We start from the raw sequence: 12978 nt of genomic DNA, 5'->3' as shown, positions 1-12978 counted from the left end.
CCCCGGGCCCGAGCTAGAGTACTCTTCCTGCAACGAATGGTGGACTGCTGATTCACATGCTTAGTATTCAAATGTATTGATTGTAAGTCGCTTTGGAATAAGGCGTCTGCTAAATGGCAAAAATGTAAATGTAAATGGAGGGAGGGTGGGGGGAGAGGAAAGGGGCTGGACCGTCGCCTTAGTGGGGGTTCAACGAGTTGGCTAATGATTAGTTTTGCCCTGGCGACTGTGGAGCGCAGTTTCGGCAGTTGCGATGGGGAGATTGATAAGTCATCTGCAGCACGCACTTCAGCCAGCTGTGATGAGTTTGGAAGGCCCTTTACTGTAGGCTGTGATGAGTCGCAGGACTGTGGGGAGAGTTTATCCACTGTGAGCAGTTCAGCTGCCTGTGCTGAGTCTAAAGAATCCTGCGCTGTAGGCCTTTCAGTTGGTTCAAGAGCGAGGGAAGGGGGAGCAGAGTTTATGAGGTTGAAGAGTATGTTGTTCATCAAATGGTATTCTCCCGATCTGTTTAAGTGGAGGCCATCTCTTTTGAATAGGTCTCTCTGCCTCCAGAATATGTTCCAGTGGTCAATGAATTTCAGCCTTTTAAGTTGGCACGCACCAGAGAGCCACGTGTTAAGGCTTAGGAGCCGGCTGAATTCCAGGTTACCTCTGTCAACAGTGGGTAGCGGTCCACAGATGAATGTCTCAATCTTAAGCTTGTCAAGTCTATTGAAAAGTTCCATGAAATCACGTCTCAAGTCTACTGAGCCCATTTTACGTGAATCGGTTTGTCCCACATGTAATACAAGACGCTTTGTGTCTGGGTTTTTAGACAGTGTTTCTTCCAAATCTTTTGTTATTTCTGAGACCGTTAGGTTAGGAAGACAGTGGATATGTAATTTTTTACCTCTTACGTTTCTGATCGCCGAGTCTCCAATCAACAAAGTATCTTTTGGAGGTGAAGTCTGTTTCATCCGCTGCATGTCACACAGAGAAGTAGAAGAAGGAGGGGGTGACCTTGAGCTCGTGTCTGCGGGCCGGGGAGTCACCGGGGGGGGCCGGGGAGTCTCGTGATTCCCAGGCCTGGGAAATCTTGGCGTGACTCTGATGTTCTTATCTCGGGCCTTGGGAGTCATGCCAGCTCGCTGCTCCGCGGGCCCGCGTCTCAGACTCCTATCTCGGCTCTGTTTAGTCATGCAAGCCCATGGCTCGGGCCTACCTGTTGCTAATGATGCTAACGGTGCTAACGAGGACTTCAGTTGGCTTGCTTTTTTGTTTTGTTTCGGGGGATAATTCATCTGTCCAGTGAATTTTGCAGCTGTCACCTGCCTCGTTAGCTTTGGGAAGTGTGAATTTTGATTTAAATCCTCTTCAAAGGCTTGCGTGGGTGGAGAACCATTAGCGTAGCGATTCTCGAGTGCGGAGAGTCGCCCCTGGAGAGTATATTCCAATAAGTCTACTCTCTTTGAAAGATCCACACAACTTTGACAGATAGCAGGCATGGTAGGAATAACAGCTATATAAAAAAAATGTTAAAACTATAAAAAAGAAGCAAGAAAAAAGCTGGAAAGCAGTGGTATGAGAGGAGCGAGGGAGAAACACGTCTAATCTACTCAGAAGCAGGAAGAAGAGGACTACATACAAATCTACAAAATATATACAAAACATGGCAAATGTACTATATACATAATTATGTATAGGCAACTGTACAAGGACAATAAAGTCTATTATATTTAGAGATGCTCCGATCAGGGTTTTTGGTGCCGATCACCGATCAACGATCACTGGAACCAGTGATCTGCCGATCCGATATCACCGATCACCGATCACAGCGTCGAAAATGGCAATTGAAGCTTTTTTTTTTTTTTTTCTTCTTTCCTAGCACCAGGGGAGCCACCCCTCCTAAATTTCGTTGTTTGGTACCTGTACTATAGCAATGACAATAAAGACCATTCATTCATTCTATTTATTGTGTAGCATTAATTATGTTTTTAATTATTCTTAACACCATTGATATTGTATATTAAGTATTCAAATGAAATTAGGAGATGAGAAAGTATCATGAATTGACAACCATCTGTTTTATTGAATTCACAACCACCTGTAGCTTACTTCACAGGTGGTTGTGCCAAAACCCCCTCATGCACAGCGAGCTGGAGTGTGTGAGCCATGCACGGTAGGTTTGGTAAACGCGCGTCCCTCATAGCCTTCTCCATGTTCCTGGCATTATCCCGTAGGATAACGTGCACCTTTCCCTTTGGGATTTCCCAGGCGTTGAGCATGTCTGTGAAAGCTGCAGCAAGTGCCTCTGCGGTGTGTGACCCAGGGAATTCTTGAGAGTGAAGCACCACTTTAGTCAGCTCAAAGTTTGCGTTGATAAACTGCGCAGTCAGGCTCAGCATAGACACAGGACTGACACTCGAACTCCAAATGTCAGTCGTGAAGCTGATTGACGCGATGTTGTCCTTCACTAGGCTCCCGATGTATGTGTAGACAGTGTTATATAATTCCGGCAGGCAAACATCAGTGAAATATTTTCGCCCCGGCAGCGTATAGCGTGGATCCAGGCAGGAAACAAGGCGTTTGAACCCGGCGTCTTCCACAACAGACAGGGGCTGCTGATCAAGGCATATGAATTCTATTACTTTCGCATTTATTTCCTTTCGTTTCTTGTGGTCGTTGCCGTATGGTTGCTGTCGTTGCAATGTCTCGGTAACAGTAAGCTGAGTGAGTGGTGTCGAACGTTCTTTCGACGACTCTTTCTCTCTGGCCTTAGTGCTCGCCAATGTATTAAACTCGTTATATTCCTTCGTGTGACAAGCCTTCAAATGCCGTATTATATTCGTTGTATTGAAAGACCTTGCGTCCGTTCCTCCCCGAGGTATTTCTTTTGAACAGGCATTACAAACGGCATATTTGTTGTCTCTTTCCGACACGGTGTAATATTTCCAGACTGGCGACGCCATCTTGTAAACTGGCGGGGTTTGATCGGCCATCTTGTGATCGGTCGGGTTTGATCGGCCGTTTTGAGAACTCCGATCAAAATTGATCAAGGCCATATCGGCCGATACCGATCAGCGCCGATCAGATCGGAGCATCACTAATTATATTATATTCTATTCTATACAAATGTACAGTATAATAACAAATTATACACAAATCAGACCAAGCACACACACACCAACATACACCAAAAATGAACACTACCTGATCAGTGAACTCACTACTCTCCAAATTCAATATCAAATAAGGCTTGTTTGAAGCGAAGCCTCACCATGGCTTGCTTTCGGGGGTCAAGACGATCTAATGTGGGTGCCAAACTGAGGAGGTAGTGTTCATTTTCGGTGTATTTGGTCTGTGCTTGGTCTAATCTGTGTATGGGGTCAGCTCTCTTGGAGGTTCTGGAGGAGAGGCCTTCCTTTTCCCCCAGCCACTAGACTTAGTAGTAGGGTCTGTAGGGACCAGGCAAGTAGGGCTGGGACGACGCGTCGACATAGTCGACGTAATCGACTACGTCAATACGTCGACTTGCGTAATGTGCGTTGGTGCGTCGCAAAAAAAAAAATCTAGCTGCAATTGCGGCACTGCGCCGACGTGGTGGCGGGGGCGCTGTTTCGCAAATAAGTTAGCTTTCGTTTTTGCTACCGAAATAGCTGATAGTATGTTGACTGCTCAAGGAGAATACATATTTGAAAGTACAGAATGCCTTATATTAATACATACAGAGCCTTATATTGCATTATATTACATTATATTTTGAATGGTCATCTGGTGCCTGAATATTGTGTTTTCCTTTACATAAATAATGACATTTCCACCATAAATTGATGCAGAAAGGGCACAAATTGGTTAGTGTTGTTCCGATACCATTTTTTGATGATACCGATACCTGACCGTGCAGTACTTGCCGATACCGAGTACCGATCCGATACCACGGCGTTTGAAAAAACAAAACAAAAAAACATGTTTTTTGAGCCGCATACTCACCTCGATGTAAAATTATTGCTAACACTTAGTCTGGCACTGCTCAAAACCTTTGTAAAACAGGAAATAATACCAACAGAGAGTGAATGCTATAGAACTTTTTTTTATTGTCTACCTGGTATGGTGACAAGAAAATCAACCCCTTATAAAACCTGAAATGTGGCTCTCACAGATGCCAATCAGTGCAATAGCCATTTAAGATATAAAACTGTCGTAGTAGTAGTGCAACAGCAAGTGAACATTTACAAACAAAATAACTTTAAGATATAAAACAGTCGTAGTAGTAGTGCAACAGCAAGTAAACAATTACAAACAAAATAACTTTAAGATATAAAACAGTCGTAGTAGTAGTGCAACAGCAAGTGAACATTTACAAACAAAATAACTTTAAGATATAAAACAGTCGTAGTAGTAGTGGGGCTCCTCCTCGACGGTCTGGAACCTTTTGTCGACAGCCACTAGTAGGGTTGCTTTCATTGTTTTTATCCCGCTGTCCTCCTCGGTCTCTCGGGTCAACAGTCGCTTCAGTACCACCACCGTGGGGACGACTTCAGATGCGATGGAGGTGCTAAAGCTGATTTGTTTCGTAATCTCCTCGAATGGAGCCAGGACGATGTTTACTTTTTCAAGTAAAGCCCACTGGTTGGTACTCAGGGCGTGTTTGTTTTTCAGCATGCGTGTTTGTTTTTCCGCGATAGTGAAAAGCTGCCACGCCATTGGTTGAGAGCAGCTGCTCTGGGCCAATAGCGTTCCAGCAGAGGAGCATGCCTGGGCATGTCTGTGTTAGGAAGGCTGTGTCAGGCTACTATAGCAGACAAGCTGAGAAAAACGCAACGTGCTGCGTTTGAACAAGAGTTTGGTATCGGGTGTTATCAGGGCTCTACGCTAACCTTTTTCACTAGGAGCACATGTGCTCCTAAATGAAAAATGTTAGGGGCACACAAAGAAATTTAGGAGCACAGTGAAAAATGTAATTATAACACATTTTTATTAGTGATTTTGCAATTTTTGCACCCAAATCACACATTGGCCCATGCCTACAGCCCTACTAGACGCAGAGTTGATGGCATTGTATTATGGTAACTAGCTGTGTCAAGTTCTCCTGGTTAGCAGCATGTTCATTCATTCATCCATGTCATGCCTGTCAGCTAGCAGCTAGCAGCCCAGCCAGGCTTTAGGGCTAGGTCTGTCAGCTAGCAGCCCAGCCAGGCCATGCAGAGGTCTGTCTCCATGCTGCCCACCTCCCTGCTGCTGGGTCAGGCTACATCAGTCACACACGGTGGCCAGACAACTCCACATCTAGGGGTATTAAACTACCCCACATCCAGATGACCAGTCCCCAGCCCCATGCTGCCCGGGGTGGTGACATGTGGAGGTGGCCAGCCCAGCACGGTGCCTCTGCGGCGGCTAGCTGTTAGCACACCACCATCCCCGGGGGTCCCACCTCTCTGCCACACTCAAGTACAACATGTTGCATTTTCATGCCATTAGGCAACTTGCTTCCTAGGGTTTCCTAGGATTAGAGATGCATTTGGACTTCTGGAGTACCTCCACTACTTTCAATGGGTTCTGAAGGTCTGAGAGCTTTCTACTTTCTACCCTGGGTAGTTAACCCTGGTTGTAACCTTGGGTTCAAATCTGGAGTGTGTGGGACCAAATCTGTAGATGTGGTGAGCTAATGAAGCTAATGAAGCTTGAGATGAGAAAAGGGCGCTTGTCTCTTTAAGGCCCAAAAGGGAGTTAGCGATTAGCGATGTTAGCTTAGCGCCAGTTTAACAGAAGTAACTTCACTTTTAACATGACTTCCCGTGGTCGTAGCGGGCTGGCTGACGGCTTAAAATGTGGCCACACGGTTCGCGCAGATTTATTTTTAGAATTTAAAAAAAAAAAAAAAAAATCTGTACTCGCACGTGTGCTCGTGAATTTATTTCTCTAGTCGCACAGATGTATTTTTAGTCGCAAATGCGAGTGAAATGGTCGCACTGTAGAGCCCTGGTTATTATTTGTTAGTACTCGCCGATACCGATACCAGCATTTTTGTGCGTATCGGTGGCCATGCCGATACTAGTATCGGTATCGGAACAACACAAAAATTGGTGCATATCAATTCACCAGAATGCAAGAAATTAAGTGTTTGATGTTTAAGGACCCCCAGACAGCCCTGCTTCATGGGTCCCCCCCGATGTCAAACACCACTGGTACCACCTAATAATTAATTAATTAATAATTTTGCCATTTAGCAGACGCTTTTATCCAAAGCGACTTACAATTACGAATTACAGGGACATTCCCCCTGGAGTAACTGAGGGCTAAGTGCCTTACCCAAGGGCACACTAGTAGTGGTGTGGCTTCAGGCGGGATTTGAACTCACAACCTTCCGATCCCAAGTCCAACTCACTATCCACTAGACCACCACCACCTCCGCCTCATTTTGAGCCAGGAAAAACCCTGATGGCCATGTTGGCATTCAAGTTGGCTAAACATAGCAGTGAGTCTGCCCTGTGTCTGGGGCTGTTTGACAGGGGCAGTTACAGTAGTAGTAGTAGCAGGTTGCCGAATTAAAGGTGTCTGTGTTTAATTGCGGGCCCACAGACAGCCCCCATACATCAGCTGATCATTTAAAGGGGCGGCTGTCTGAGTAATGTGCATGTCACACGCTGCTTTGTTTTATAAGAGCAGCAGCTATTACCCAGAGTGCTTTATAAAGACACTGTTAAACAGAGAGAGACAATACAGCCATTATTTTGGGGGAAATTAAGTGATACATTAACCGAACAGCAAAAAAAATAATCGTTAGACTAATCGTCAAATTAGTCGTTAGACTAATCGACTAACCGAAAAAATAATCGCTAGATTAATCGTTAGAAAAATAGTTGTTTGGGACAGCCCTACAGGCAAGGACTGGTGTCACTGAGGGAGGCATGTGTAGATGTCACTGAGGGAGGCATGTGGTCTGTGGAAAGTAGACTATCCTCTAGGCCTAGGGAGTCCTCAGTTTGATCCTGTACGGAAAAACCCAACACAGCACTTGAACATTTACGTTTTCCAAGTTTATACATTTCTTAAACACCCACCTAATCATACGTCCATAACAGGGCCAAATGCTGATAAAATATGAGAGTGGCTGGTAGATTTATTTCAGACACAAAATAATGATTTACTATTGAGTGGCTGGTGAATCTGAACGTTTATCTGTCAGTGGCTGGGGCCTCATTTATAAAAATGTACTTGGACGTCATCTTTGACTTGCACGTAAGCACATTTTTCTAAATGGTCGTAAGCATTATTGCAGGGCTTGACGCTTACCTTTTCCCCAGGTAGCACTGTGCTACCATGTTGAAAAATTTAGTAGCACCAATAATTTCAGTAGCACAATTTTCGTCAACGACAACAAATTATCATAATCATAACATATCAAAATGATCATAACCGGCTCTTTGCCGTAATAAAAATGGAGACTCACACAATGTAAAGGGGAAGTAAGAATATTAATTTCAGTTGGCCCACGGTTCCGTATGAACCTCGGTTTTTGGGTCACGGTTCACGGTTCGTGTTTTTTTAAATGCTACTATTTATTTACAAACTGTTACTTTATTTTGCTTATACTTATGGAACTTTAACATTTAGACACATTCCATAATATGACTGGTAAATTGTATAATCTAAATATATATAAACAAAAAACACTTTCAAATGTAAAAAAATTACATAAACACTTTCAAATGTGACGTGTTGTGGATTGGAACTACGGATCATAAGCTTTCAAATGATGTGTCATACATTGAAATCCGAAAAAATATGAAGTTGTTAGACGTCAGGCACAACATGAATGTTGTTAGACGTCAGGCACATATAGGGTTAACCTCTTTGTAATGAAACCGGAAGCACACAGCGCTACGAGAGGACTCGCGTGAAGCATTTCTGCGACACGCGTTTCTGTTCACTGTTTTCATTCCCTCATCGCTTATACACATAAGTTTGACTGCGCATGACAGTAGTTCAGCAGTAGTCGCACTGGTGCGATTGAATGTATTTCCAAGTCGTACAGAAATATATTCACTCGCAAATGCGACCAAAACAGTCACACTGTCGAGCCCTGCATTATTGATAAAACCGCGCTTGTTTAAAATTGCGTACGTACTTCCTTCTATAAATAACAAATATACTTGAAATTGAACGCAGGTGAATGAGCCTTGTATTTACGCCCTGTGATAGCGGCTCAATTATAGCGGCTGAATTAAGCCAAGTGCTATAAATAGGCTTAATTGAGGTGTTGTGCAGCACCTTTGACGAGTTCACATGTTGGTAGACAAACGAAAGAAGAAAAACTTTACTGAGGAGGAGATCGACAGTCTTTTATCAGAAATAGACACGCGGTCGCAAACGCTCGCCCCCGAATTCCCCCGATCACATCATGCGGATGAAGGAGGGCTGGGATATACCCGACCGCCTTTATCACGCCTCAATCTAGAATGATTACATCATACAATAACCTATTGGCATATAAAGGAAGACTGAAATACAATCATAAACATCAGTTCCCTTTAAATCTTGATTTAAACTAATTTTCTCGGCTGATAAAAACATCGTTAATTTTATTACGAGCCGTCGCATGAATTACAGTAGGCAGTGCAGCTCACATGCCTGTAATAACTCCGCATAACCAGTAGGTAATGTGCGTTCGTCAAGTCAATACCTGACGTAGAGCTACGATCGTTTCCACGTACGACACGGGTAAGATCAAATTTGAGTCAAAGTACTTTCTATAAATGAGGCCCCTGGTCTTTGTCTTTTCATTGGTCCATAGCCCACATACACAGTTTTTCTGCAAGACACATTACTAATAGCCTACTTAACTAGGGGTGTAACGATACATCGATTCACATCGATGCATCGATTCATTGACTAACGATCTGATTACATCGATGCAATGTAAAAATATCGATCTATATCGTCATCTTAAAGATACACCTTTGTTTTGAAATGGCACATTCTGCGTGACTGTCACCATTTCCGTGCAGCACGCGACTAGCAGCGGCAAATTGAAAAGTCAAGAGCGCTGCACATTGTGTGTTCTGCATTTTGTGACTGCGGCGGAGAACAGCGAAGCGGTTTTAGCTGCGACTGCCAAGCCCGCCCACGGCCGACTGTGATTGGTCAATGCTCTAGTCTAGCCGACAGTGATTGGTCAATGCTCTGGTCTGTAACAAAGCATCTGTCTTATGAATGGGCAAAGGCTGCAGGTTGGACCTTACTTACTTTACTCCGGTTTGCTTGTCCAATTTCATTGGATAAACCTGAACAAAATTCCTATTGATAAAATCTACAGGTAAATCATTACTCCCGTAATCAGTGATCTAACATGACTGTCCAAGCATAGCCTTACCTTTCACCAATCAACACATCATATCAGATCAGTGCTTCCTAGAGGAAGTGTGATGGATGGCCCTATATTAAAAATTCTCCTGACCTGCGTTCAGAGCGTAGTGTTTTGTCTCCTGAACATGTTGATCAGTTAGGTTTTTTTGAAGAAAAACCTCCCAAAGAAGAACACTGGAGGATATACTTATTATATAACACTGGAGGATATACTTAACTTATTTTGGTTAAGAAGAATGTATATAAGATGTACTGCACTGTACTGCATTTGCACTTATTATTTATTATTATTTTATTATTATTTATTATTATTGCACAAATATACTGTAGGTTAAATGGTGACCTTGGTTCAGTTCTAACTGTTAAAAATACTGTGTTTATGAGACAGTAAAAAAGTGAACGTTTACAAAAATCCTGCCTTAAAAAAGGGGGGACAAGTTCTTCCAGTTTTGTTTCATAGGACATTAATGTTTTAAAGCTGAATATCTCTTGTTTGTGAGACTAGAGAACGGGTCTATTTTTCTTTTTGTAACAGAAGAATACTGTATAATACAATATGATTTAAATGCTGGATACCTGGAAGAGCTCACAAATAAAATGGTCAAATAATATTCTAGTTGTTTTTGTGAGTTGATAATTGTGTTAGATTGGCATATGATATCGCGTCATATCGATCATATAGTCATATCGATCTTGAATCGAATCGAATCGAAATCGTATCGTGACTGACATTGTGATATCGTCAAACATTGTATCGTCATACAAACAAATCGATATAATATCGTATCGTGATGAAGCTGGTGATTTACACCCCTATACTTAACTACTTCTCCTATCTCTGTTGGAGATTCAAAGTTGGAGGTGGTCTCCCTATCCTGATTGTAAGGCTTGAGGAATGCTAGGATGTCCATGTACTTCCACTTCCTCTCCTTGACACCACCCTCAGCACCACTCCTGGCCTTCTCCTGCTCTTCTCTCTTCCCCCTCTTATATTTATCTCGGAGATATTTCCATTTGCTGCTGCATACCTTTCCTATCTAGCGTTAATTTAGCAGTTAACTACCTAGCTGTCAGTGAATGAGTCCATTGTCATTACTTACCAGAAAAACCCAAAGATCTACCGATCTGTTCCCAGATTGAGTCTTTGATGTGAATGTTGCTGTATCTCTTGTGACTCATGTCATACAACTCGGTGTAATGTGAAACAGCAATCACGAGTTGCTCAACTGATACATTGTTTTTCTCCATCTTGATGGGTCTGACGCCTTGGAGCACCGGTTGCTAGGAAGTTGGTTACTAGGGAAGGTACACGCGTACCTACTCTCCTCGTCCTGATTGGTCAGCTGTCAGAAAGGCGCTTGACGACACACAGCGCCTTTCTGAAAAGTTAAATAAATTCAACTGAAAAAGGCGGCGGCAGCTGCGCTTTTCTCACGCTTTTTAAAAGGCGGACGTTTTTTCCTTTTCCCATAGGGTTGTATGTAAAAAGACGGTGAAGGCTGTGCTTTTTGAAGTCAAGTTCAGTTCAACTGAAAAAGGCGGCGGCAGCTGCGCTTTTCTCACGCTTTTTAAAAAAGCGGCAGTTTTTTCCCTTTTTCCCATAGGGTTGTATGTAAAAAGGCGCTGAAGGTGCTGAAGGTGAACACCCCCTTAGAAGGGTTAAGTGTCTGGTTAGAAGGGTTAGGTGTCTGGTTAGAAGGGTTAGGTGTCTGGTTAGAAGGGTTAAGTGTCTGGTTAGAAGGGTTAAGTGTCTGGTTAGAAGGGTTAGGTGTCTGGTTAGAAGGGTTAAGTGTCTGGTTAGAAGTGTTAAGTGTCTGGTTAGGGTTAGGTGTCTGGTTAGAAGGGTTAAGTGTCTGGTTAGAAGGGTTAAGTGTCTGGTTAGAAGGGTTAAGTGTCTGGTTAGAAGGGTTGTGTCTGGTTAGAAGGGTTAAGTGTCTGGTTAGAATGACAGGTGGAGGGAGTAGAGAGTTAAGTGTCTGGTTAGGGGTTGTTGTTGTTGGTATTGTTTGAGAAATATACTCTTCACTGTTTATGCTTCCTTTGTTTCCACTGCACAGATCCACCTCACAGCCCAGCTACCATGTCTGACCCCAGGTCCACACAGTCCCCTGGTTCTGGCTGTGGTTCTGCAGCCCTGGAAAGCACACACGGCCGATGGATGGTGGCAGTGAAGCTGGAAGACTGCAGGAAAACACTCAAACTCAATGTGGCAATTAAAGAGGAGGAGGAGGAGGAAGGAGGAGAAGAGAAGAAAGATGTGATGGTGAAAGAAGAACAGGAAGAAGGAGGAGAGGACGAAGAGAAGAAAGATGTGATGGTGAAAGAAGAACAGGAAGAAAGGGGAGAGGAAGAGGAGAAGAAAGATGTGATGGTGAAAGAAGAACAGGAAGAAGGAGGAGAGGAAGAAGAGAAGAAAGATGTGATGGTGAAAGAAGAGGAAGTAGAGGAGGAAGATGTGGTGATGGAAGAGGAGGATGAAGAGGACAAGGATGGTGAAGATGATGAAGTTGGTGAGGATGATGAAGATGGTGAGTTCATGCTATGTATTTGGCGAAGGCCAGGTTAATGAGTAGATCAAAGGGCGCTGGCAGATATTTAGGCTGCATTTACACCGCAGGTCCAAGTGACACAATTCAGATTTTTTTCTCACGTTTTTTCTCATGTGGCACAGATGGGTTATGTAACATGCAGGTGTAAGCAGTAAACAAGCACATTGACTCTGATATTCTCAGATCCCATTCAGGCCTCAATCTCATGCCGGCCTCTATCAGATATGAATCTGATATGTGTCATGTCTACTGCGGTCTCAGCAGGCAGGTCGCATATACAGTGCTGTGAAAAAGTATTTGCCCCCTTCCCAATTCCGTGTGTTTTTGCATGTTTGTCACACTTAAATGTTTCAGATCATCAAACCAATTTTACTATTACACAAAGATAACCTGAGTAAATAGAAAATGCAGTTTTTAAATGATCATTCCATTTATTGAAGTCAAAGAGTTAGGGTTATACAGGTGAATAGTAGCAGGGTTATACAGGTGAATAGTAGCAGGGTTATACAGGTGAATAGTAGCAGGGTTATACACAGGGGTGCACACAACTGGTGCGCCAGTGCGCATGCGTCGCCAAAATGCATGCTGCGCGGCAGATCAGCCGCACGAAGGCGCTCTTGCGCACCAACAGCTGGAACCGCTGGGAGAGGAATTTACTTCCTCAAAATCCAACTGCTGACTGCTGCATCACTGAGGCACCCGACGAGCCGTCAAAATGTCCAAGAAGCCAGCCCCACTAAGTAACTATTTGCCGTCACCTCAGCCGAAGGCCCGACGAGTAATCCATCACAACAGTCGACCGACGACGACCACGGCGACTCCCCTCACGAAAACATTCGGAAAGTATCGTAACTCGTACTTTCATTCCGCGTATCGCGTATTGCACGGTTATCACGCCGCCACGTGAAAATTCAGTCCCGAACGACTCGTCGCTAAAAGGAAAAACAACACCAAGGGACTTCACGTTTCTTTTCTCTGAAGCTTTCAAACGTTCAGACGTTTGTTTTACAGCTTCATTATCGCACTTCGACCCCTGACCCAGGGAATATGGTTGGGAATTCTATTAGAAAAAAGAAAAAAA

This window comes from Nansenia antarctica (genome assembly GCF_963989245.1).
Source record: "Nansenia antarctica genome assembly, chromosome: 15".
Taxonomy (NCBI): Eukaryota; Metazoa; Chordata; class Actinopteri; order Argentiniformes; family Microstomatidae; genus Nansenia; species Nansenia antarctica.
The sequence above is the reverse complement of the archived record's forward strand: the minus strand, read 5'-3'. Positions refer to the sequence as shown.